General features: G+C 37.6%; 1 protein-coding gene across 2 annotated transcripts in view; it reads left to right on the top strand.

The window, feature by feature from the left end:
• Positions 1-23,197, top strand: part of POU2F1 (POU class 2 homeobox 1) — a 208,936-nt gene that overhangs the window by 77,790 nt on the left and 107,949 nt on the right. Inside the window, exon 1 of one of the 2 annotated variants that reach the window (XM_003824597.5) lies at positions 7,559-7,653. The exons of the other annotated variant lie outside the window; for it this stretch is intronic. The gene's annotated coding sequence lies outside the window, so the exon portion shown is untranslated. Of the gene's footprint in view, positions 1-7,558; positions 7,654-23,197 lie in introns of those variants that run through there. 2 annotated transcript variants of the gene reach the window in all.

Raw genomic sequence — 23,197 nt, 5'->3', positions numbered from 1 at the left:
GATGTGTTATGGAGCTGCTGTTTTTAATTCAGAAAGGGAGGGTGTATACTAACTGCTTTAATATTTTAAAATCTTTAAAATTTTTATTTGGTCTAAAAAGCATTACAAGTAGAAAACTTTTTTTTTTTTTTTTAGTTTCTGTACAGTTAAGTCGTGAGTTGGACAAAGAATTTTTACTGAAGGAAATAGATTATTGGTGGAGACTCAAAGTAGTAAGGGCAGCATTTTGGAGTTCATCCATTGAGCCTTTTTGCATTCAGGTAAAATGAGAGCTCAACTCAGGCCAAATGGAGAGATGGTCAGAAAGAATCCAGTTTTATGTTACTTCTAAGCAACCTGAGCTTAGTATTTGAAAAATCTTCATTCATATTTGTCTATTTCATCTTCATCACAGCTTAGAACTTTCTCATATTGTAACACATCTTTATATTTAATATCAATATTGTAATTCCTGCCAAAGTGGTTCTTACTTGTTTTTAATCTTTATCATTTTCTCTGTTGGACCTATTTTTAGGACTCTGGTTCATCTTAGCTCCTCATTGTCTGAAGCAGAAAAACTTCTTTCAAGAGGTTCTTTGTGATAAAATAATAAAAACTGATTACACAGCATTAGCACTCCATTATTTACACAGATTTGGGTAATAAAGGAAAAGTGGTCAGATTCTGGGGACCTAACCAAATATATTAGGAAAGTAAAGAATTCAGCTAAAATTCTTTTAATAAAAATAAATTTACAAAAACTCGGTGTCCATTAAAAAGATTGAAACAAAAAATAGAAATGTATATGGTAAATGTTAACCATTTAGTGTGAAACTACAAGTCCTTTTTCCTGTGTTCATATATATGTCCATAGGTATATGTAAAAGTCAGATCATATCTGTAACTATCCAGCATATTTCCAATTATATGCAAAGCACTGTAGTGTGAAATACGGGGACTGTTTGCACTTTAAAAACTTGTATCATGAAGGCTGATTTTTAAAAATTATAGGCTGGAAATGGTGCAAATATGCTATATATGTTTATATGCTGTATGGGAAGACTGATTTTTTTAAAATTATAGGCTAGAAATGGTGGTGCAGATATGCTTATATAACTAAGATAACTAAGTTGATGTGCAAGACAGGAAAGGTTGAAGTTAAAAACCATAATTTAATATTGATTTTGCACTAATAACCAGACCCAATTTTGGAAATTCCAACTTGTTCATAATGCGCATATACAACAGGAGTTTTGCAGAGTTTTGGCAAAGTATGTGGCAGCCACATGTCTTCACAGAACACTGAAATAATCCTTAGTAAACTCTGGTAACTCTAACTTGTGAACACCAAATTAATAACTCTTAATAATTTAACGTATTTGTTATTGGTAGTTTGCTTTCAGCTTCAGACAATTGGAACTGGCTGAAATACAAAGGAGTTTGCGTGGCTAATCTGATTGAGAAACCAGAAGCTTCAAGGACAATAGGACAGGGCTGTGTTTGGACTCTGCACTTCTGTGTTTGCTTTACCCTCATGGTTGCAAAATAACTGCCAGCAGCAGCCAGGGAAATATGCTTCCTTGTTAATAATGTCCAGAGAAAAGAGAGTAGTCTCAGTATTCTCTATTAAAAGTAAGACTATATCAGAAAGGTTCAGGAGCTCTGTCCTTGATTTCACTGCCCAGAATTGAATAAAAATTTGAAATGCAGTTCACTTCTGAGCAAGCCATTAGCTAGGGGGATGGGATTAATCATTCAGGCCCTTTCCTTGTCCTTGCTCTTATTCAGCTAGAGAGAGTTGGAATGGCAACCAGCATGTACTACTACTATGTAAGCCCTCAGTCAAATGTCACAACCAACAGAAGCAACAATTTTGAATCAGCTCTATCCCACTAGTGGCAGGAAGAAAATACTTTGGCAATCACTAGTGTAATGAAAAGTGGGCTGAGGATGGACCCTAAGGAACACTAACGTTTAACCAGTAGAGCAAGAGGCCAAGGTGGGTGGATCACTTGAGGTCAGGAGTTCAAGACCAGCCTTACCAATGTGGTGAAACCCTGTCTCTACTAAAAAAAAAAATACAAAATTAGCTGGGTGTGGTGGTGCAAGCCTGTAATCCCAACTACTTGGGAGGCTGAGGCAGGAGAATTGCTTGAACCTGGGAGGCAGAGGTTGCAGTGAGCTGAGATCAAACCATCCATCACACTCCAGCCTGGGCAACAAGAGTGAAACTCCATCTCCAAAAAAAAAAAAAACAACAACAACAAAAACAAACAAATAGAGCAAGAACGAGGAGCCTGTGAATCCATTTCCTGTTTTATTCCATATTGCTTCTTTGATATGGAATAAGACAGTAATGATGACTCCAGGATTTTTTTCTTTTGCATTTCTTTTTCCAAGACTAGAGTAAATGCTGGAAACACATTAAAGTTAGAAATAGAGACTTGAATTTATTCTTTAACAAAAAATGTTCCTTGAACATTTAAGTAAAAATGTATCTATGATACAAGCATTTTCTAATTTAAGATAATAGCAAGCAGAAGAAAACAAGTTAAATGTAAATTTTTTTTTCTGTTTCCTGCTCTGTATGTAAAGTCAAGAATCTGACCTTTGAGTAAATTTCATCATATTTCTTATCGTAAAATAGATTACAAAATAAATCCTGGGAATAAGTAAACAAACACTTCCCTTTGAATTTCCTGGGGTGGTTTGTATTTCGTTTTTTTAAATTGTGGCTGGTCTTCAGATTCATTCAAAATATAATTTTAAGAGTCCATTTTTTGGGAGTATAATACTGACGGCATTTAGCAATTTATTTTTAATTATGAGCTTCAAAAAACTATTCAGTTTGCTTGAATTCATTAATTTTAACAGCATATGGCATGTTCAGTTTACCCAGTGGCTTTTCTTCATTAAATCTGTGTGTCTCTGGTCACTTTAATGTCAGTAGCTCATCAGTTTCTTTGAAGTGCTGCCCATTAGAATTATGGAAGGAAGGCTGGGCACGGTGGCTCATGCCTGTAATCCCAGCACTTTGGGAGGCCAAGGCGGGCGGATCACCTGAGGTCGGGAGTTCGAGACCAGCCTGACCAACATGAGCAAACGCCGTCTCTACTAAAAATACAAAATTAGCTGGGCATGGTGGCAGGTGCCTGTAATCCCAGCTTCTCGGGAAGCTGAGGCAGGAGAATCACTTGAACCTGGGAGGCGGAGGTTACGGTGAGCCGATATCGCACCATTGCACTCCAGCCTGGACAACAAGAGTGAAACGCCATCTCAAAAAAAAAAAAAAAAAGAATTATGGAAAGAAAAGAAATATGGAAGGAGTTGTGATTGGATATACTGAGGTTAAAGGATAAAATATAAAGTATCTTGTAGTATATATGAAGGCAGTGTGGTTAGTTACTAAGGAAGAACTGCATCCTTGTATGTTTTTTTAAAAAATCTTACAAGTAGTGTTGTTAAAATGTATGACTCAAAGTTCATACTCATCTTTACATACATATTTAATATGTTGAAAAAATTCTTCTTCTAAAAGGAATAAATGGTTAGGTTTGCTGCCCTATGTGGGAAGACATCAGTGATTGGAGATTGATTGTGATTAGTAATACATTACGAATGGTAGTGGATTGAATGTTCTACGTGCAAGGACCCTCCTGTCCTTGAGTGATTATAAACAAACACTTGATTTTCGCTTGGTGCTTTACATGTGTAGGAATGACAGACACACTGAACTACTGTTTATCTCTGCATATCTTTTAGACAGTGAGATATTAGCCAACAGACTCAATTCAGGAGACCAGAGGTTTTTTTTTTTCATTTTATTTTGCTGCTGTTCCTCACCTAGTTCCAAAGAGTGGGATAAAGCATTGCATTTTCTATTTCATATTTGTCTCCTCTGAAGTTTGACACTGTAAGTCAGTGGTTCAGGGTCTTCTAGGGGTTTGTTAAAACCCAGATTGTTGGGCCCCCACCTCCAGAGGTTCTGATACAGTAGGTGTGAGGTAGGGGCCAAAAAAGTGCATTTCTAATAAGTTTCCAGGTGATGCTATGATACTGATCCGGGTACTGCCCTTTAAGAATAGCTACTGTGCACTGTTCACAATAGCAAAGCCATGGTATCAACCAAGGTGCCCATTAATGATGAATAAAGAAAGTGTGGTACACAGATACCACGGAATACTACACAACCATAAAAAGAACAAAACCATGTCCTTTGCAGCAACATGGATACAGCTGGAGGCTATTACCCTAAGCGAGTTATTGCAGAAACAGAAACCAAAATACCACATTTTCTCACTTGTAAGTGGGAGCTAAACATGGGGTAGGTACCACATGGATATAAAGATGGGAACAGCAGACACTGGGGACTCCAAAACGGTCAGGAGGAAGGAGAGCAAGGGTTAAAAAATTAGAGATCAGGTACCGTATTCACTGTTTGGGTTATGGGTTCAATAGAAGCCAAAACTTCAGTATCATGCAATATATCCAGGTAGCAAACCTACATATGTACCCTCTGAATCTAAAATAAAAATTAAAAATTTACAAAAAGAATTACCATTGTGAAAACTCTTATTTTTTATTTATTTTTTTGAGACGGAGTCTTGCTCTGTCGCCAGGCCAGAGTGTAGTGGCGCGATCTCAGCTTACTGCAACCTCCGCCTCTCAGGTTCAAGCGATTCTCCTGCCTCAGCCTCCCGAGTAGCTGGGACTACAGGCGCACACCACCATGCCCACCTAATTTTTGTATTTTTAGTGGAGACGAGTTTTCACCATGTTGGCCAGGATGGTCTCGATCTCTTGACCTCGTGATCCGCCCACCTCGGCCTCCCAAAGTGCTGGGATTACAGGCATGAGCCACTGCACCCGGCCTCTTATTTTTATTTTTTATTTTTTTGGAGACGGAGTCTAGCTCTGTTGCCCAGGCTGGAGTGCAGTGGAGTGATCTCGGCTCACTGCAACCTCCAACCCCCTGGTTCAGGCAGTTCTCCTACCTCAGCCTCCTGAGTGGCTGGGATTACAGGCGCATGCCACCACGCGCAGCTAATTTTTGTATTTTAGTAGAGGTGAGGTTTCACCATGTTGGCCAGGCTGGTCTTGAACTCCTAACCTCAGGTGATCCGCCTGCCTTGGCCTCCCAAAGTGCTGAGATTATAGGTGTGACCCACCGTGCCCAGCTGTAAAAACTCTTAACAGTTTTAATTAAACCAAGGAACTGTCATATTAAATTTATTTAAGGAAAAGATGCATAGTATTTACTACTGTTTAGATTAGACTTTATATTGGTTCTCTCTCTCTCTGAATGTTACCTATTACATTAGGTGACCCACAGGGAATATTCACTTAAAATTTTATGTTTCTTTAGTCAAAGAATGGTTATCACTTGGTGATGGGCATTTTGTAACTTTTCACAGACACGTTAGTTACTGCTGTTAGGCTGAAAGCCACTTTTGGACTAGCAGAAAATACCTTGCGTTATTTTGTTTAACATTTCAAGCAAAGATAAAATTTTTAAAAAATTGTTCTTAACTGAGATAACATAATTGTTATTTCACTAAATGAATATTGAAACTTTTAAAACCAATCTGAAGCCAGTACAGCCTCTTTGCCATTGCCAGCTGTGCATGTTGCTATGGAAACTGAGTAGGGACTAGCAGGATTACTGTTGTGAGGACCACACCTGGTTTATTTGCATCCAGTTTAAGTTGGGGGAACATTTCAAAAGAATAAAAGGTCTCAAGATGTGCCAATGGACAGCAAGAAAGAGCTTGTTAGTTTGTAACCATCATATTGGAAGGGTGGGTAGGTTTTTCTTAACTCCTTACAGTGCCTGGTTGGGAGGGTTTGGTGGATGTGTTAAAAATTTGTTTTGTGTATTCATTTCTCTCAATTTTTCGCTATTCCTTACGGTGTTTTTTTGTTCTGTGTGCTTTTTGGTTTAGGTATTTCTTCTTGTAATTTAAATGTTTTTTTCATTCTCTTAAAGTATGGACAGATCAAATTTTTTTAAGAGGAAAGAATTTAATTTCTTTTCAGTTGTATTATGTAATAAAATATCTTAATAAGGTTTTCATCACTGTTAGCTATGGTAGAATTTTATGTTGATCTCTGATTTTAAGTAGTATGAGCCTCTATGCTCCCCTTCACTCACAAAAACAAAAACAACTCCTTTTATTTATCCCCCCCCAACCCCGAGACGGAGTCTTGCTCTGTCACCCAGGCAGGCCGGAGGGCAGTGGCACCATCTCAGCTTACTGCAACCTCCACCTCCTGGGTTCAAGCGATTCTCCTGCCTCAGCCTCAGCCTCCGGAGTAGGTGGGATTACAGGCACACACCACCACACCCGGCTAATTTTTTTTTTCTTTTTTTTCTTTTTTGTGAGACAGCATCTCACTCTGTCACCAGGTTGGAGTGCAGTGGCGTGATCTCTGCTCACTGCAAGCTCTGACTCCCTAGTTCAAGCGATTATCCTGCCTTAGCCTCCCGAGTAGCTGGGATTACAGGCATGCATCACCACGCCTGGCTAATTTTTGTATCTTTTAGAGACGGGGTTTCACCATGTTGGCTAGGAGGGTCTCCTTCTCCTGACCTCGTGATTTGCCTGCCTTGGCCTCCCAAAGTGCTAGGATTACAGGCGTGAGCCACCGCGCCTGGCCAACAACTCCTTTTTAAGAAGACACTTTGAACTGCATTTGATTTTGTTTGTACCATTGCATCTCAGCTGTTCAGATTCATGAAATAGGAACAAAACTGAATGTACAGAAAAAAGTTATGTGGGCCAGTTATATGAGCACTGAGTATGGATCTATAAAATTTACATAGTTTTCATTAATTAGTTATACTACTCAATCAGTTACACTGACTTATACCAGTTATACTAATTATGCTAAATCAAAAATAGCTATAATAGTACAAGTATATGTTAAATAAGAGTCATAGCATGTACCATTTCTTTATTGGTTTATGTTGTTTGAATTCTATCGATGAGGATTCTGAGGCCTCATGACAAAGAGGGGGATGGTCAACCAGTGATAGTAAATTTTCACACCTGTGTGTACCAAGTATTGGTCTTTCTCATTTTCTAAATACAAAATATATTCTTATATCTTTTTTCAGAATACATCCATAGCAACCTGTATGGATCTATTGCTATCTATATCATCTATCTATGTATATATATAAAGCCAGTAGATACTTGTATTGTATATTAGGGGGAGGTTAATGTCAAATTTGGAGATCAGGTTTTTTTTTTATGTTAGTGAAATGCACCCTTTAAAAAAAACCTGAGTAGGCTGTTTTATCCAGCTTCATGAAAGAATAGCACCATACGACACATATTCAAAGAACTTTCTGATTTATCTCCGTGGTCCTTTAGTAAGGGCAGGTACTAGTTATTTCTGTTTTGTAGGTGAGGAAATAGGTACGAGAGGTGCCTGCCTAAGGCAGCTAATCTAAATGTGTCCTGATGGATAGTCTGGTGTCCCCCACTGTGTGTAATTGTTCTCTCTTTAAGTGTTAGGTTATTTTATACAGCTTACTCAGTTTTGCCTTTTTCTCTTTTTGTGTTCATAGACTGGAAAAGTAAGAAGAGCTTTCCTGCCTTTTTAATTACCAAACTACTCTCAGTTTTCAATGAATCAGTTCAAAGAAAGAATGCAGTCTTTCTATACCTGGTAAATATTTTCTGCTAAATAAAGCTATTAATTTAGTAGCATCTGATAAATCCAGGTGTTATGATGATTACCTTTAATTTTGTGGAATGACTATTAAAATGACTTATCAAATATATATTTTTCTATTTTTAACTCTGAAATTTGTTTGATATTTATTGATATGATGGAGTGATGCTTGGGATGCCTGCGACCCAGCCAGCAATGGAAAATAGTTTAGGATTGGCCCTAGTTCTTAGATTAGACTCTGGTCTCTTTTGAAAAAGTTGTGAAATCAGTGGAAATAGGGTATATAAATATATTTTTATATCATCTTTATTCTGTGATGATATATCATTAGCATTAATCCCCGTATGATAGTTTAATAGAAGCACTTTGTAAATAATGGTTTTATAAAATTAATGTAGTAATGAGAATATTACATTTTACCATTTTACAAATTACCTACATGAAGATTAAAGAAGTAACTTGCGAAAGAAATTCAGCTAGCTAGTGTAGAACAGAGATCTGACTCCAGTTCAGAATCTACATCTGACTCCTAGTCTAGTGCCTTTTTTATATTTTTATTTTTAAGTACTTTAAATATAAATGTACGTGTCTAAGAGAATAAACAAACCATAGTGATGTTTCACATGGATTTTTCTTTCGATATAGCTTATAATGTTACAGTGTTACTGTTAACAGTATTAACCATTAATTAACTGGTATGTGCCTTTGAAACTTTTGTATGTATTATTTTATTTAAGCCTACGAAGAACTCTTGAGAGTATTACTGTCCATTTTACAGATGAAAAAACTGAGGCTCAGAAAGGCAGTCATATAGCTCAATATGCTAGAACTGGAGTTTAAACCTAGTTCTGTGTTATTTCAAAGCACATTACTAAACTGTTTAGCCTGCTTATTTTTTTAAACGAAAATTTATGTGATCACAAATTCAACCCATCTCATGTTAACTAACACTGATTATGGAATCATTTCCTCTCCTAATTCACCTATCCAAAAATCTCAACATTTTAGAGAGAGGTGAGGTAGTGTTGAGAAACCATATATTCCTCCGTAATGATTTTAACTAAGGGAATCATACTATTTTTATAATGTAATTCAAAGATATGAATCTTATCCCCCTTTAAAAATGTTTATGAAATATTTGTATATCGTAAACTATGTTGAAGTTCAAGTAAACTAATTTGGGCAAGTCCAAAGGGATATTTTGTGTGACTGAACATTTATCTCATGTTTTCACTTTTTATAGTTGATAAGCAATAATTTGTTTTCATAAGACATTTTAAAAACACTTTTCAAAATTAGCTGACCCCTTTAATGAAAAAAAATGATGTTATAGAAAGAGTATTATTCAGAAATTAATATAACATTTCACATCTGACTGGCCTGGGGGTAAATAAGGCTTATTACCATGAATGAAACTGTAATGATGAAAAGTGTAGAGAAAATTTCTTCTTAGTAAAATAGCCAGAATGTCTGAGTTTGCCAAAACCAGGAGAATCTTTGCTTTAAAACCTGTCTCATTCCCTGAAGTTCACCTTTCCTCAGGAATCTCATTAAATTACTACCACCACCTGGCTGGCCAAAAGAGGGTGGGGACACAGAGAATGTAGGCAATTTTTTTTTTTTTTAAACGGGATCTCTCTCTGTTGCCCAGGCTGGAGTGCAGTGGCGAGATCTCCACTCACTGCAGCCTCCACCTCCCAGACTCACGTGATCATCCCACCTCGGCCTCCTGAGTAGCTGGTATTACAGGCATACACCACCACACCCAGCTAATTTTTGTTTTTTTGTTTGTTTGTTTTGTAGAGACGGGTTTTTGCCACGTTGCCCAGGCTGGTCTTGAACTCCTGAGCTCAGGCAATCTGCCCGCCTCGGCCTCCCAAATTGTGGGGATTACAGGCATGAGCCACTGCACCCAGCTGAATGTGATATTTAAAATACCTCTTTTAATAGCTCATATCATGTAACCGTTTATTCCTGGTACGGTGTGGAGATCTTATAGCAAATAATTTTTAGTTACATGCATTTTAGCCTATGCTATTCAAAATGAGAAACAAGGTACATTCGATTGCCTAATGCCTTTCTATTTTGGGCAGTCATATTTAGGACTTTATACAAGGTGAGAAGCATTAACAGATAGTACTTTGATTTTACTTTTTAGTAAAACTCTTTCACCTAAAGCTTATAAAGATAATGTGAAATTTATTGAGATAATCTGTCATTATGGAAAGATTACAAAGTTGATTACCCTAAGTACACTTCTACCACTCATCCTCTGAGTAGAAGGGCAGGAGGGTGGGGCAGGGCTGGAGCAACTAACATTTCCTGAAATTCCTACTCTGCTGGGCATATGGTAGACATGTTCACATGTATTCTTTTATTTTTAGTATACATAGAAATGTAGAAGTATAGGAAGTAGGGCAAAAAGAAGAAAAGCGTTGTGCATGGAATTATTCCTTCCTTTTTGTTTGAACGGTCAACTTGTTAACCCTCCACATTCTTTCTTCATCTGCTTTTGGCAGCAGCAAATACAGTTGATTGTTTCCAGTCTCTGAATCATAACTACCTGGGACTGCTGTATAGTGTTCACCTGGCCAGAGGTGCTTCTTTTTTAAGTTTTCAGAAGACAACATTTGTACTTCTTAAAAAATGTTATTTGAGGATTAAAACATGAAGACAAAAGAAGAAAAAGAAAACCACTAGTACTTTAGACATGTTCAGATAGTCCTAACACTATTAAGACTCTATTCCTGTGTACAATAAAGGTGATTTTCTGGCCTGTGGATTAAAGAGCATGGAAATACTCAAGAGCATTGCTTAAAATTTTTTCTTGTACTAGGAGAAAATGTTTGACAGTTGTATTTATTAAATATTTATCAAGATATAATACCTTTATTTTTATAATTCCTGATTACTTTCAAAATAACATATTAATTTTAAGGATAACCTTGGGAGACAGCATAATTCTCATTTTTCAAATGAGAAAATTAAGGTTCAGATGTTAGATTAGTTTTTTAGTAATGCCGTAACAGGGTACTACAAACAACAGAAATTTATTGTCTCTCAGTTCTGGAGGCTAGAAGTCCAGAATAAGGTATTAGTAGGTTTGGTTCTTTCTGAGGGCTGTGAAGCAGAATCTGTTCCATCCCTCTCTTCTTGTCTTCATCTGTTCTATGTCTGTCTTTGTTCAAATTTCCCCTTTATATAAGGATAGCAATCATACTGGATTAGGCCCAGTCCTAATGACCAGATCTTAACATTTGCAAAGGCCCTATTTCTCACTAAGGTCGTATTTACAGGTATAAAGGGTGTAGACTTTAACATCTTTTTGGGGAAGACACAGTTCAATCCGTAACAGATGTTAAGTCCTTTCCTCTCCTAAATAGTGTCTCGTAAGTAGGAAAGTTTGACATAGCACATTGTAGTGCCACTAAAATGGTAGTTTTAAAAGAACATGACAATATATTTATAATACCACATTTAAAATTCATTTTCTAATACTGTCTTATGTCTGGGGAGATTTTATTTTAAATTAACTAAGTTTCTAAAATATTAATAGAATTTTGGGTTGTAATGGTTTCAAACTTTTTCTTCAAATAATGAGTAAGTGATGACACCAACTGTGTAAAGTTATTCAAAACCCAGTGCTTAGATCTGGCTTTATGTCTGAACTTCCATTAATAAAATGTAGACTTGTAAAATGTGGACTCCTCTATAAGATCTTGAAATGTCCATCAGAATACTGTTTAAATTGTTGCAAGAGCAATCTGACAGTGGAATATCTGTACATTTCATATTTATGTAAAAATTGTGGTTTTACCAGTGTTAAAATACACATCTTGTGACTAGGGATTTCTGAGTGTTGGAGAGGTCAAAGCCATACTAGGATAACCAAAAAAAACAAAAAAACAAAAAAAAAACTGTATAGTGGTTTGTTCATCTGTTTCCTTTTTCTTTCTTTGCTGTTTTTTAAAATTTCAAAATAATTTGAGAGTTACAGAAAAAATGAAAGAATAGTGCAAACAACTCATCCTGGAACCTTTTGAGAGTAAGTTACTGACTTGATGCTCTGTCACCCCCAACTACTTTACTGTCCCTACAAATAAGGACATTCTTCTTCATAGCCACAATACAAACATAAAACTCAGAAAATTAACATTGACAGGTTACTATCAACTAATCCGTAGACCCTATTCAAATTTTGCCACTTGTCCCCAAAATGTCCCTTACACCAAAATAATCCAATCCAAGACTGCACATTGGATTTAGTTGTCATATCTCTTTACTGTTGTTCAATCTGGAATAGTTCCATAAGTCTTTTTGATTTCTAGGGTCATGGCACTTTGGAAGAATATATTTTGTGGAATGTTTTTGAATTTGGGTTTACCTGATGGTTCCGCATGATTAGATTCAAGTCATGCCATGCATCTTTGACAGGAGTGTCATAGAGTGATGCTGTATTCTTATTGCATCCTTTCAGGTGGTGCAAAATTTTTATTTGTTTCTTTTCTTTTTTTTTTTTTTTTAGACGGAGCCTTGCTCTGTCACCCAGGCTGGAGTGCAGTGATGCAATCTCGGCTCACTGCAGCCTCTGCCGCCCGGGTTCAAGCAATTCTCCTGTCTCAGCCTTCCGAGTAGCTGGAACTACAGGTGCACACCACCACGCCTGGCTAATTTTTCTATTTTTAATAGAGACGGGGTTTCATGATATTGGCAATTCTGGTCTCGAACTCCCAATCTCAGGTGATCCGCCTGCCTCGGCCTCCCAAAGTGCTGGGATTACAGGCCTGAGCCACCGTGCCCAGCCTGTTTCTTGACTGATTACGTTACCTTTGATCGCTTAAGGTGATGTTTGTCAGTCTTGTCTTCTGTAAAGTTGTGCTTCTCTTTGTAATTAATAATTATTTTATGGGGAAACTGTAAATTTTCATCACCAAGTTTTCATTTACTAGATTTAATAGTGGTCCTCTCTCCCTCCCTTCCTCCTTCCCGGGTCTCACTCTGTCCCCAAGCTGGAGTACAGTGGCATAATCGTAGCTCACTGAAGCTTCAAACTCCTAGGCTTAAGAGATCCTCCCACCTCAGCTTCATGAGCAGCTGGCACTATAGGTGCATGCTACCACACCTGGCTGACTTTTTTGTAGAGACAGGATCTCACTATGTTGTTCAGGCTGATCTCAAACTCCTGAACTCAAGTGATCCATCTGCCTAGGCCTCCTAAAGTGCTGGGATTACAGGCATGAGCCACCGTGCCTGGCCTTTTGTTATTTCTTGACTGAACTTATTACTGTGATGGTTTTCAAATATTGATTTCCTAATTATATTATTCTACATTATTTGGAATCCTACTATAAGGAAAAGCTTTCTCTTCTCTATATTTATATCTGTATGGACTCATGAATTCCTTTAAGCAATAGTTATAATTCATTCATTTTTTTTTTCCTTATCCAGATTGTCTAAAATTTGGCTAATGGGAATGCCTTCAAACTGGTCTTGTATCTTTTTCACATATTCCCATAATTTTTTAAAGTGCTTCCACTAATGGTTTTTTTTTTTTTTTTTTTTTGAGAATCCCTGTTTTATTAATAGTAGAAAGTAGCATTTAGAAGTCAAGATGTGGGTGCCAAGTATGGTTATTGCTGTAGGGGTACTATTGCCCCCAGGCACTCCATGGACAGAACTAGAGAATAGAATATATGTATATGTGTGTTTATTTCACTTAAAGCTGTGTTTATTTTTGCATTTATATATTTTGAAAACCATTGACTTTATACCAAAACTTCTAATTCCAATTTAGTATTAGAGAGTTGATTCTAGTTTTTTTCTCTGTTTAAGGTTTTAGTTCCTTTCCCCAACAGTGGTACACTTCACTCTCATTATCCTTAAAATAATTACTTACTACAGTTTCTCTCTCCATATAACCAGTCTCCTCATTGCTTCTCCCCACTCACTTTCCTAAGCTTGGATGCCTGCCTTACTCAGCCCCATCTAATGACTTTTGGACTGAATTATGAAAAAAAGTTCATTTTTTAATGACAAATATTAAAGTAAATTGGACAAATTTGCTTCTACTACACCACCTTTGGTTAATTTGCTTCCTCTATTCTTATTTATTTTTAATTTGGAACCCTATTAGTTCCATGTTGATGGAAATTCTTTGAGATTTTTTAAATTAAGCTTAATTAGGCATTTTATATTATCTTAATCCTACTCTTAGGAGCTGTTACATTTAAGGTGTTAAAGATAATTAGCTGGCTAACTAGAGATGCTCTGAACATTGATTATTTTTAATTTCAACGCATATAATCAGTTTAAAATGAATTGCTTTCGTTATATGAAAACATTCCATCATTTATGAAGAACAATAAGGACTTTTTACTGTTTTTAAGTCAATTCTGGTCTCATTTACCTCAGCTCTAAATTATTTTCATAGAACATTATTTATGAACAAATAATGCCAGAAAATAAGATGAATTCCAAAAAAATCAAGGAGTTACTATATGTGTGAAGATGATTTATGTGCAGATTTTTTCTTATTAGAATGGTCTAGGGATATTGATTAACTTTAGAAGTTGTTAGCAAAATATAAATAGCAAATATAAAAAGAATATTTAACTCCTGAACTGTTAGAGAGGGGAAGAAAGGGGAATAAAGAAATTGCATTTAATATTAAAAACCAGGAAAGGGGGGAAGGGAGATCCACAACAAAGAACAACTAAAGTAAATAAAAACTATAAAATGACGTGATGGGAAAAGGCCAAATATATCAGTAATCACAAAGGAAGTAGTAAATGGGTTAAACAAACCTCTACTCAGATTGGATTTTTAAAAAATGAAATGAAAATCCTATTTCTTTTCATAAGTGACATACCTAAAACCAAATGACACAGAAAAGATAATTAATGAATCTATGGAGCTATGCCAGTCAAATAGTATAAAAACAAAAGAGCTGTTATAACAGTAAATTCTGAGGCCAAAAAAAGGAGGGAGGTAGATAAAGGAGGATAATTTTAAAGTGATAAAGGAACAGTTTACCAAGCAGAAATGTCCATGTACGTAAAAATGTTTAATATAAAATGCCTAATAATCAATAGACATAATTACCACGATGACAGAGATGTTAGGATTATCTGACAAGGATTTTAAAGCAGCTGTCATAAAAATGCTTCAGTGAGTAATTATGGACACACTTGAAACAAATGAAAAAAATGTGAAGTCTGAGCAAAGAAATAGGCCTCAGTAAATAGAAAATACAAAGAAAAACTAAATAGAAATTTTAGAACAGACAGCTACAATATCTGGATTAAAACTCACTGTGTAGGCTTACAACAGAATGGAGGAGACAGAGTGAACTGGAAGGTGGAACAATAGAAATTACCCAATCTGAACAAGAAAGAGAAAAGAGAACAAATAATCAATGGACCCTCAGGGACCTTTAGGACTACAACAAAAATTCATCTGAATGCTGGGAGGAGAGGAGAAAGAGGGTAGGGCTGAAAAGTACTTTCAGAACACTGACTGAAAACTCCCCAAATTTAGTAGAAGACATATACCTATATAGATTTAAGAAACTGAGCAAATTTCAAACAGAAAAATTTCACAAAACAAAAAAATCTCCAAGATACATTATAATAAAACTTTATATAAACTGGAGACAAAGGAAAAATCTTGAAAACAGAGAGAAATGACACCTTACCTATGGGAAAAACAATTCCAGGGATAGTGGATTTCTTAGCAGAAACCATGCAGGCCAGGAGGCCAAGGCATATTTTTCAGGTAGAGAGAGAGCTCAGACTCCCCCAAATCTGTATCTAGCAAAAAATATCCTTCAGGAATGAAGGGAAAATCAAGACATTGTTAGGTGAAGGAAAAGAAAGAAAATTTACCTCCAGCAGACCTACCCTAAAAGAATGACTAAAAACAAAAGAGAAATGTAATCATGTTCCATATAACAATGTTTCAGTCAATGATGGACAGTGTATATAACCGAGATCCCATAGGTTATAATGGAACTGAAAAATTCCTATTGCTTGGTGATGTCTTGATGATTCTGGCCCTGTGTAGGCCTAGTCTAATTTGAGTCTTAGTTTTTAACAAAAAAAAATTTTGAATAGAAAAAGCTCATAGAAAGGATGTAAAGAAAGAAAATATTTTTTGTGCAGCTATACAATGTCTTTGTATTTTAAGCTACTATGGGTTATTACAAAAAATCGTTTATTTATTTATTTATTTATTTATTTATTTATTTATTCTTTTGGAGACAGAGTCTTGCTCTGTCGCCTAGGCTGGAGTGCATTGGTGCAATCTTGGCTCACTGCAGCCTCCACCTCCTTGGTTCAAGCAATTCCCCTGCACACCAAGCGTGGCTAATTTTTTTTTTTGTTTGTGTGTCTTTTTTGGAGATGGAGTCTTACTCTGTTTCCCAGGCTGGCGCACTCTCGGCTCACTGCAACCTCTGCCTCCTGGGTTCAAGCGATTCTCCTGCCTCAGCCTCCTGAGTAACTGGAATTACAGGCATGCGCCACCACGCTCGGCTAATTTTTGTAATTTTTTAAATAGAGATGGGGTTTCACCATTTTGGTCAGGCTGGTCTTGAACTCCTCACCTTATGATCCGCCCCCCTTGGCCTCCCAAAGTGCTGGGATTACAGGCGTGAGCCACTGTGCCCAGCCAATTTTTTTTTTTTTTTTTTTTTGGTGAGACAGAGTCTTGCTCTGTCGCCTAGGCTGGAGTACAGTGGCACAATCTCAGCTCACCGCAACCTCCACCTCCCGGTCTCCTGCCTCAACATCCCAAGTAGTGGAATTACAAGCATGTGCCACCACGCCCAGCTAATTTTTGTATTTTTAGTAGAAATGAGGTTTCATCTCGTTTGTTGTTGGCCAGGCGGGTCTCAAACTCCTGACTTCAAGTGATCTGCCTGCCTCAGCTTCCCAAAGTGCTTGGATTACAGGCATGAGCCACCACACCTGGCTAAAAGTCAAATTTTTTTTTTAATGAAAAGTTTATAAATTAAATAAGTTACAGTGAGCTAAGGTTAACTTATTATTCAAGAAAGAAAAATATATTTTTATAAATTGAGTGTAGCCTAAGTGTACAGGCTTTCTCTAGTTGACACTAGTGTACAGTAATGTCTTAGGCCTTCATTCACATTCACTCACAACTCCTTCACTGGCTCACCCATAGCAATTTTAGTCCTGCAAGTCGCATTCATGGTAAGTGCCCTATACAGGTATACTAATTTTAATCTTTTATACTGTATTTTTACGGTATCTTTTCTATGTTTATGTATGTTTAGATATTCAAATACCGTTTTAGAAATACTTGTTAGAAATGCAAATACCATTGTGTTACAATTGCCTACAGTATTCACACTAACATGCTGTATAGATTTGTAGCCTAGGAGCAATAGGCTATGCCATATAGCCTAGGTGTATAGTAGCCTGTACCATCTAGTTTTTTGTAAGTATGTTCACACAGTGATGAAACCACCAAATGACACATTTCTTAGAATATAGCCCCATTGTTAAACAAAGTATGACTATATACTTGGTTGTAAATCCAACAAAACATGTACAGGATGTGCATGCTGAGAACCACAAAATGCTGATGAGAGAAATCAAGGAAGATACAGAGTAAGGGAGAGATATATACTATATTCAGGGATTAGAAGGCTTAACATAGGAAAGATCAGTTCTCCCCAAATTGATATACAGGTTTAATGCAATTTCTATCAAAATTCTCACAGACTTTTTTTCTAGACATGAACAAGAATATTCTAAAATTAATAGGAAATGCAAAGGAATTGAAATAGCTGAAAAAATTTTGAAGAAAAATAAAATAAGAGTCAGTTACCCCAATTTCAAGACTTATTACATAGCCACAGGAATCAAGCCTGAGAGTATTGGTGGAGGGATAAACACAGATCAGTGGAACGGAATATTGAACCCAGAAATTGACCCAGAGATGTATAGCCAACTTATTTGTGACTAAGGTACAAAAACAATTCAATGGAGTAAGGACAGTCTTTTTGACAAATGACTGAAGAAAAAAACAAAACAGAAACTCAACCTAAACCTCACATAAAAAAACAAAACAGAAGAACATCTTCAGGATGCAGGATTTGATGAACAGTTTTTAAACGTGACACCAAACATACAATCCATAAAAAATTGATGAATTGGCTTATCAAAATTAAAATATTTTGCTATGTGCAAACCTCTGTTAAGAGGATGAAAAGACGTGGTCCACAGTGGGAGAAAATATTTGCAAAGAACATATCTAATAAAGGACTCCTGTCTACAATGTATAAAGAACTTTCAAAATTCAACCCTAAGGAAACGATTCATTAGAAAATGAAATTTTTGGATTTTTTTAGAACACCTGTAATCCCAGAACTTTGGGAGGCTGAGGCAGGTGGATCACAAGGTCAGGAGTTCAAGACCAGCCTGGCCAAGATGGTGAAACCTCGTCTCTACTGAAAATACAAAAATATTAGCTGGGCATAGTGGCATGCACCTGTAATCCCAGCTACTTGGGAGACTGAGGCAGAGAATTGCTTGAGCCCAGGAGGCAGAGGTTGCAGTGAGCTGAGATTGCGCCACTGCACTCCAGCCTGGGCAACAGAGCAAGACTCAGTCTCAGGAAAAAAAAAAAAGGAAAACTTCAAAAGAAAGAAATAGACATGTCACTGAAGAGGCTGTATGGATGGCAAATAAGCACATAAAAGGGTGTTCAGTATTACTAGCCACTAGGGAAATGCAGATTAAGATCACCATGAGCTATCACTGCACACCTACTAGAACAGCTAAAATAAAAAATAGTGACAATACCAAATGCTAGTAGATTTGGAGAAGCAGATCTCTCACATTGTTTGTGGGAATGTAAAGTGTTACAGGTATTCTGAAAAATATCTGACAATTTCTTAAAAAATGAAACAGTTCAGGCATGGTGGTTGTCGCCTGTAATCTCAATACTTAGGAAGGCTGAGGTGGGAGGATGGCTTGAGCCCAGGAGATCCATACCATCCTGGGCCACACAGGGACACCCTGTCTCTACAAAAATAAAAATAAGCTGGGCGTTGTGGTGTGCACCTGTGGTCCCAGCTCCCTAGGAGGCTGAGGTGGGAGGATTGCCTGAGCTCAGGAGGTTGAGGCTGTAGTGAGCTGTGATCACACCACTGAACTCCAGCCTGGGTGACAAAAGTGAGACCTTATCTCCAAAAAACAACAGCGAAATCCCTAAACCTAATACACATAGAGTTTGGATATTTGTCCCCACCCAGATCTCATGTCAAATTGTAATCCCCAGTGTCGGAGGTGGGGCCTGGTGGAAAGTGTTTAGATTATGAGGGTGGATCCCTCATAGCTTGGTGCGGTCTTCTTGATAGTGAGTTCTCATGGGATCTGGTTATTTTAAAGTGTATGGCAACCCCACTCCCCAATCTCTGTCTCTCTTGCTCCTGCTTTTGCCATATGGCATGCCTGCTCCTGCCTTCACCTTCTACCATGATTGTAAGCCTCCTGAGATCTCCCCAAAAGCAGATGCTGCTATGTTGCCTATACAGCCTGCTGAACCTGAGCCAATTAAACCTCTTTTCTTATGCATTACCCAGCCTCAGGCATTTCTTTATAGCAATGTAAGAATGGCCTAATACATACATATGCCCTATGAGCTGGCAGTCTCACTTCTGTGCATTTATCCCAGAGAAATAAAAAATTATGTTCACATAAAAATATGTATACAGATGTGCTTTACATATTATATATGAGTCCTGTATCAGAAATGTGCTTTGCAAATATTTTTCCCCAGTGTTGACTTGTCATCCTCTGTACCTCCTATGTACGAATGTTTACAGCAGGTTTATTTTAATAACCTAAAACTTAGAAACAGCCAAAAAGTCCCTCAATAAGTAAATGCCTAACAAACAGTGGGACATTGCTGAGCATGGTGGCTCATGCCTGTAATCCCGGCTACTTGGGAGACAGAAGTGGGATGATAGCGCTTGACCAGGAGTTCAAGACCAGCTTGAGCAACATAGTGAGGACTTGTCTCTAAAAAAAATTGTTTTTTGTTTGTTTGTTTGTTTGTTTTTTAATTAGCCAGGTGTGGTGACATGCTGGTAGTCCCAGCTACTTGGGAGGCTGAGGCGAGATGATCGATTGAGCCCAGGAGTTCAAGGCTGCAGTGAGCTATGATTATACTACAGCACTCCAGTCTGGGCAACAGAGAGATACCCCATCTCTTTAAAAAAAAAAAAAAAACAAAAAAAAAAACCCTGAAATTAAAAAACAAGCAAACTGTGGTACATCCATACCATGGAATACTTAATATTCAACGAGAAAAAGGAATAACTATTGATACACACCAAAGCTTTGTTGGATCTCAAAGGCATACATAATGCCAAGTAAAAAATGCCAATCTCAAATGGTCATGTTACTGTATGTTTCCATTTGTATAACATTACCAAAATGACCAGTTATAAAGGTGGATAGCAGATTAGTGGTTGTTAGGGATTAGAAATAGCCAGAGGGATAGGAGTTGGTGTGACTGTCATGGGGTAGCAGGACGGAATTCTTTGTGATGAAATAGTTCTGTATCTTGATTGCAATGATAGTTACATGAACCTGCACATGTGACATTAAAGTGACATAGAAGCATACTTTATATCAAGATCAATTGTTTGGATTTAATAGTGTAGTTACATAAGACGTAACCAGTGGAGAAATTAATGAATGGTACATGGGACCCATCTTTGAAGATTCCTTTGCATTTCTAGTAATTTCAAAATAAAAAGTCAAAAACAAAAGAGAGGGATATCATAGTTGCTATAGGATTTCAGAAGAAGAAATAGTTCCTTGATAACTAGGAGAATGAGGGAAGACCTGAGGCCGTAGCTTTCGAATAGTTTTTATAGGATAGGTAGACTTTTCACGAAACAATACAGGGAAAAGAAGGGTATTTTAGACAGATCGAGGTTAATGTTTATGGAATGACTGCCACTGTATTATTATTAAGAAATGTTAGTAACATCTGATTAGTCTGAAGAATACTTTAATTAACTTAATGAGGAGGAATGTATCTTTAGATTTTATATCTGATATAGAACTCTGAGATATTTGTTACCCTTGTGGTGTCACACAGATTCTGGAAGCCTGAGTGTGACAGATAAAGAGAGAAAACATAAATTACCAGTATCAGAAATGAAATGGAACAGTTCAAAAAATGGATGGGAATAATCAAAGCTGCCTGGGTTTTAAACAAAACAAGGCTTATTTTTTCATGGATTTAAGAAATTGAATCAGAGAAGAACTCACATTTGTTGAAATAGGATAACTCTAATATTATTTTTATTTTTTTGAGATGGAGTCTCACTCTGTCACCCAGGCTGGAGTGCAGTGGTGCAGTCTAGGCTCACTGCAACTTCTGCCTCCTGGGTTCAAGCAATTCTCGTGCCTCAGCCTCCTCAGTAGCTGGGACTACAGGCGTGCACCACCACACCTGACTAAATTCTTGTATTTTTAGTAGAGATGGGGTTTCACCATGTTGGCCAGGCTGGTCTTGAACTACTGACCTCAGGTGATCCTCCTGCCTTTGCCTCTCAAAGTGCTGGGATTAGAGGCATGAGCCACCGTGCCTGGCTAGAACTCTAATACTAGACAACAATGTCAAGACAAATTACTATATGGTCCTGTGTTAAAACTCTGTAGTGACCTATTCTTTTTCTCCCTGGAATGTTCACAGTTTGTCATTACACCTTTTGGTGATTGCTTAATATTTCTATTATTCAGTTACAAGCCTTCTGAAACTTGTCCTTGCCGAGACCAGCTCAGTCGTGGAGACCCTAACCCAGTGGCGCTAGAATAATTAAAGACACACACACAGAAATATAGAGTGCAGAGTGGGAATCAGGGGGCTGACAGCCTTCAGAGCTGAGAGCCACGAACAGAGCTTTACCCACATATTTATTGACAGCAAGCCAGTAATAAGCCTTGTTTCTATAGATTATAGATTAACTAAAACAGGAAACAAAGAGATGGACTCTGGCTAGTTATCTGCAGCAGGAACATGTCCTTAAGGCACAGATTGCTCATGCTATTATTTGCGGTTCAGGAATGCCTTAAGCAGTTTTCCATCCTGGGTGGGCCAGGTGTTACTTGCCCTCATTCCGATAAACCAACAACCTTCAGCATTGGCATCATAGCCATCACAAGCATGTCACAGTGCTGCAGAGATTTTGTTGATGGCCATTTTGGGGGCCTGTCTATGGCCAGATTTGGGGGCCTCTTCCCAACATGTCTCCCCTTTTTGTTTTTGCAAGATGATAAAAGCAAAGGTGGCTTTATCACAGTGAGCTACTTCTCGCAGCAGTCGGGATCTGCATCTGCAGACTATACACAGACAACACAGATTAAAAGCACGATCATCATTGAAATCACAGAGTCTCCAAGAGTTTTTATCCATTTTAACGGGTTAATAGCTGCTAATCATTTGCAGCTCCTTCAAGCACTCCAGTTCCTGGCATTAAGGTCACGTGCGCCTGGGATGCTTTAAGTATTTGTTCTTTTAATTTTGCAATATCCAAAGACAAGTTTGTAGAGTGTCCTTCTAGATGCTTTTTTATTCTTTCCCAAATTTTGATCTTATTAAGAGCCATTAATAGTTTCCACAAATCCTTATGTTTAGCTCCTACAGTGGGCCATATCATTTGAGGTTGAGGTGCCACTAGACCGCCATGTTTTCAGATAATAGGAACTCTTGCCATACTTCTTACCATTTCTACCATTTGACCATTTTGTTTAGACCAGCTGAACATAGTGTGGCCGTGGCACGCAGACTGAGAGGTGCAGTTCAAGCTAAACATCCCCTTAGGGGACCAATCAATAATGATGCCATAGGAATCATTGCTCAGCACCTCTGCCTGTTCTGCAATGCAATCTTCCCAAACAAGTATGTTCATTTTTTCTGACCAGGTCCAATCCTGTTTACAAATTTGTTTTTGAGGGCCGTATGCCTCAATTATAAGAGCAGATTTATTATGGTAAATACTGAAACCAGAAAGCATGTGTAACTGTGTCATAAAGTGATTACGTCCAGGCATTATTTGCCAGCCAAGATTGATAGTGAGGGGGTAGGCAACTAGTGGCCTTTCTCAAACAGATAGGCGGACATTCAAATCCTAAACAAATATTCATAACAGTTCTTTTCTCATGTGAGTGAGATGGGCCTCTAACATCTGTAGCACTGAGCATCCAAGAGCTATCATTAGTGTATACCTCCACTGGGGGGGTCCAGCCAAGTTACAGGCCATAGAAGTGGTAGAAAAGGTAAATATGCCCTATAAGTATAATTGTTCTCTGTGTCAGCCTTTGCTAAGGGAATACTCACGGCATTGGTGATCACCGCTATCATAGCTATCATTAGATTACTCATTGTGACTGGTTGTCCTGCTTTCCTCAGGTTTTCTTCCATCATCTGTGACAGCTTCTTGATCTGTCCCCAGGTAGGTGGCTGTATTTGACGGGTGTTGCTCATGACAGTT

Source organism: Pan paniscus, chromosome 1, assembly GCF_029289425.2.
Source record: "Pan paniscus chromosome 1, NHGRI_mPanPan1-v2.0_pri, whole genome shotgun sequence".
Classification (NCBI taxonomy): Eukaryota; Metazoa; Chordata; class Mammalia; order Primates; family Hominidae; genus Pan; species Pan paniscus.
Note: the sequence above shows the minus strand (reverse complement) of the source record. Positions and strands in the feature narration are given on the sequence as shown.